The following is a 5,163-nucleotide window of genomic DNA, read 5'->3' as shown; positions in this document are numbered from 1 at the left end:
GGCCCGGGAAGGGGGCGGGGGCGATGTGCAGGCCCGAGCGCGGCAATGATTGGTCTCGGGGGAGGGGTGGGGGGTTGCAAACTCGAGGAGAGGTGGCATCCGTTGCATGATGCAAAAAGGATTGATTTCAAAAGTTGCGAGTTGTATTGGCAGCAGCCGGAGCGCCAGGACAAGCCTTTCGGGCCCAGGCCACCTACTTCGCCGCGACCCACTGGAAGGGCCGGGAATGGTTTCCAAAACATTGCTGGACTCGGCCGCTTTACACTCTGCGCGATACTGTACCTGCTCCCGGAGCGCTTCCGTCGTATTGTACTATGAGACAATGAATATGGAAACAATTTTAAAAAGAGTGCAGGAGCAGAGGAAAAGTTGCCTCTGCTACAATTAAAGTTTTTAAAACACAGTGTGTTTGATTAATGGTGACTTCGATCATATCCCCTATTGTTTAGCTTGGCTTAGGAGTTAATATTAGCCTTAATGAAATATGCAAATGTCCTGTCAAGTTTCTTGAACATTTAATATGCTTAGTGGGAAGTCAAAGATTAAGGTTACATTGTTCTCCAGTCCAGGTAAAACATGGCAGACTAATACTGTATATCGACAGCAGAGCTTCAGCTTAGGAAATAAGTTTTTTCAGGTTTTCAACTTTTTAATGAACTGCTGATTAAAATAGTTTCTAGGGCATTCCTTACAACTGAGGAGTGTGGAGCAATGCCGACCAAACTTCAAAGGGCTCAGCATTTTCCAAATGTTTTTTCTATCAGAAATGTTTTTAGTAACCAAACTGCTTTGTGTGGCGTCGGTTTTGTAGGCTATGCATATGCCCTCTCATTTTTTAAATTTCTGCTTGGCAATTACCCAGTGTTTTAATCCCTACGTGGATGCAGAGGTAACGCATCCTAGAAGAATGGCTGGATGCAGGATCTTTTTCTCTTTGTGCCCTTTCTCCATTCCCCTACAATAAGTTAGGAAAGAACATAATAGCCTGGGTTCTTTAATGTGATATGTCAGACATGTAAGAATGGTGCTGGGCATAACCCAGTGGATGGCAAACCTGAATCTGCTTCTGAATCACCTGGGAAGACACACACACACCCCAGGCAACATTCCAAACCTCCGGATTCAGGATCTGAGAGAAAGGGAGTACTCATACCATCATCTCCCTCGCAGCCTCCCATTTTTAATTTGATTGTTCGTTCTGGACCACCATGAGATTATTTTTAAGCAAAAATTTCACAACTAGAAAAAAATTGGGGGAGGTGGGTGAAAGATGACACAACAGAAGTGAGTAGGGCCCTATTTGAAGCTCTGTGTGTCGTGCTGAGGACTTTGGTGTTTATGCCATAGTCAACAGAGTTTGTCAGATTTGAGTTTTAGAAGTTTGGCTCTGGTGAGAATGTTGGAGGATACCCTCTCCTAGAAGCCACTAAAAACAGAGGCCTGTTTCTAGTTAGGAGGTTACTGCACTAGTTGAGGCAGGAGCTGACGGTACTTGAAGCAGTACGAATAGAAAGAATGAAGGGACTCTGATGTGATGTGATTTAGTGTGTAGTAGAAAAAGTCCTTTGAGGACTAAGGTGCGCTTGACCCAAGCCATGGTATTTTCAATTGCCTCATATCCGTGAGATTCTGGACATGTTCTCAGCAGGAACCAATCCCAGGAGAAGGACATCATGCTTCGTAAAGTAGAGCGTCAGTGAAAAAGAGAAAGACCCTCAAAGAGATGAGCTGACGCAGTGGCTGCAACAATGGGCTCAAACAAAGCAATGATTGCGAGGATGGCGCAGGACCAGACGTTTGCTTGTTATACGTTGGGTCTCAATGGCACCTAACAACACATCAGCAACAAAGTGTGTGGGCAACTAACAACAACAAGTGTGTGGTCAAAGAGGTGAAGGAAAGGAAGAAGCATAAAATGACCCCCAGATTTCTAGTTTTGGTGGATTGAGTAGGTGGTGATGCTACTAACTGAAACAGGAAATACTGGAAGAGAAACAATTTGGGGGTGAGTTCAGCTTTGGAAATGCTAAATATCAGGTGCCAGCCGGAGATGGCAGGCAGCAGGCAGTTAGTAAAGCAGGTCTGGAGTTTGGGGTGGGGGGAGGACTCTGGGTTAGAGATGTAAATGTGGGCGCCATCAGCATGTAAATAGTGTTGAGAGTTTTGTAAGGAGGTGAGATTAACCCGGAGAGAGAGAGTTCAGAAAAAAGTGGAGACCTTGGACAGAGCTCTGCGGAACTTCAGAATTGAAGGGCTGGGCGAGAAAGACCAATCCCCGCTTAGTCTGTGGGAGGCCAGCCTCCTCAGAACCAGCTAATTTCTCCCCCTGCCATTGAGGTTGGGGCTATTTCAGGGCTCCAAAACCAATTCAGTCAAATTCACTTGAACAGAAGCTGTAGACTCGTTGTGTGTGTGTGTGTGTGTGTGTGTGTGTGTGTGTGTGCTTTAAGTGAAAATTTACAAATCAAGTTGGACTCTCATACAAAAATTTATAAACACCTTGCTATATATTTATTCCTAATTGCTCTCCCCCTAGTGAGACAGCACACTCCTTCCCTCCGCTCTGTCTTTTTGTGTCCATTCCGCCAGCTTCTGACCCCCTCTACCCTCTTGTCTCCCCTTCAGACAGGAGATGCCAACATAGTCTCACATGTCTACTTGATCCAAGAAGCTCATTCTTCACCAGTATCATTGTCTATCCCATAGTCCAGTCTGATCCCTGTCTGAAGAGTTGGCTTTGGGAATGGTTCCTGTCTTGGGCTTAAGAAGCTGTAGACTCTTTATGGAGTCACAGATGCCATGACTCATCTGGAGCCAGACTAGACCCGTGGGGCCAGATAATCCCACCAGATTTCGTGTCCCTTCCTCCCTTTGCCCGAAATGCCAATTTCTCTGGTGTGTGTGCTTTGTGCTTCTCCAGGCCCCCTTCTTCCTCCCTCTAACCTTTCTTTGAGTCCTCCCCAGTGAGACCCAGAGCTCCATTCTGTTGGGAGCCATCTCCCCTGGATTCTCAGGTCCTACTGGCTCCATCTGAAAGATGGTTCCCCTGGGCTGCATTACGTGGTGGAGGCTTGTTTAAAAAATACAAATTCACCAGCCTACTCCAAAGATACCATTTAGGTCTGAGGTGTATGTGGAAACCCTGGTGGTGTAGTGGTTAAGTGCTACGGCTGCTAATCAAAAAAAAGATCAGCAGTTCAAATCCACCAGGTGCTCCTTGGAAACTCTATGGGGCAGTTCCACTCTGTCCTATAGGGTCGCTATGAGTTGGAATTGACTAGATGGCAATGGGTTTGGTTTGGTTTTTTGAGGTGTATGTCTTGGGGAGGGGAGGTCAAGAATCTACGTTTTTAGTAGGCTTTCCAGGTGATTTTGATGCTTTTGGGAAGCACTGCCCTGAAGAATCCTGTTTCTCAGAAACCCAGTGGAACACGAAGCTGCCTGTACAGCATCCTACATTCTGCTGGCTCCAAAGCAGCTTCAGCGACATCACTTTTCTCCTGCCTTGCCTTTCTCGTTCAGGGCACTTGCTACCCAGCTTTATCGTCGCTGTCCAGCTAGTCAGTCAGCCAGTTGCTGTGAATCAGTTCCAACACGGTGACTTCATATGTGTCAAAGTAGAACAGGGCTCCATAGGGTTTTCAATGACTGATTTTTCAAAAGTAGATCCACCAGGCCTTTCTCCCCAGGTGCCTCCGTGATGAATCGAACCTCCAGCCTTTCAGTTAGCAGCTGAGCATGTCAACCGTTTGCACCACCCAGTGACTCTGCCAGGGAAGTCACTCCCTCATATCTTTTGAGTCATACTGATTTAAAAGTGTTCCCTGATCTGTCATCATCCCAGGAGATTTCCGTGATCACGAATAAAATCAGGTAGGTGACGGACACCTCAAATCTAGTGATTTTTACTTTCACTCCACTTCAGCCACCCACACTCATGGCCATACTGTGAACCTTCGCGGGAACTCAGAGACGAATATCCTATTTCCTCTCCTATACTCCTCTCGTTTTGTTTCTTTACGCCTTGACACCTGCACTTCAACCTCATAGGGACCGCCAGTCTCTCAAAGAAGCCCCCCTTTTCCTTCTATCCAGCCTGGATCTGTGGTCACCACAGCAGCTTCATCTCCCATATCCTTTCCCCTCTGACAATCCAAAAAAAAAAAAAAAAAAAAACCACTGCTGCAAGTCAATTCCAGCCCATAGGGTTTCTGAGGCTGTAAATCTCTGCAGAAGCAGACTGCCACATCCTTCTCCCTCGAAGCCACTGGGGGGTTAGAAGCACCAACCTTTCGGTTAACAGTTGATCACTTTAACCACTGAGCCACCAGGGCGCCTTTATCCACCCTCACATGTTTAGCCTTAAGTGCTTTCTACCATCGACCTTACTGACATCTTTACATGAGTGTTTCACAACCACTTTAAATTCAACATGTTCCAGACCAAAATAGTCATTTTCCTTCCAGCCTGCCCCCCACCTAACCTGTTGTTGTTAGGTGCCATACAGTTGGCTCCCACAGAGCAAAACGTGCCCGGTACTGCACCATCCTCACAATCATTGCTATGTTTGAGCCCATTGTTGCAGCCACTTTGTCAATCCATCTCAGCGAGGGTCTCCCTCTTTTTACCAAGCACAGTGTCTTTCGCCAGTGATTGGTCCCTCCTGATAACATGTCCAAAGTAACCAAGATGAAGTCTTGCCATCCTGGCTTCTAAGAAGTACTCTGGGTGTATTTCCTCCAAAAAAAAGATTTGTTCGTTCTTCTAGAAGTCCATGGTATAGTCAGTATTCTTTGTCAGCACCACAATTTGAATGCATCAATTCTGCTTCGGTCTTCCTTTTTCATTGTCCACCTCCAAACCTACTCTCCCTCTACTTACAATCTTGGCTAAGGGGCAATTGTTTACTGCATCACACATGCTAGAACTCTGCAGCTATTCCAGACTCCTCCCTCTCTTTCCAGTCTATCACTGTTATCAGTCAATCCTCCCTCTTTGATATTTTTCATATTCAGATCTCCCCACTGCCACGGTGACTATCACTGTCCATTTCCTCATCCCTCACCCAAACTATTGTGAAAGTACCTAATTTATGGTCTTTTTGCTGTTTCACTTGTTTAAATCCACCAGCTGCTCCTTGGAAACCCTATGGGGCAGTTCCAC

The sequence above is a fragment of the Elephas maximus genome, chromosome 4 (genome assembly GCF_024166365.1).
Source record: "Elephas maximus indicus isolate mEleMax1 chromosome 4, mEleMax1 primary haplotype, whole genome shotgun sequence".
Lineage (NCBI taxonomy): Eukaryota > Metazoa > Chordata > Mammalia > Proboscidea > Elephantidae > Elephas > Elephas maximus.
The sequence above is the reverse complement of the archived record's forward strand: the minus strand, read 5'-3'. Positions refer to the sequence as shown.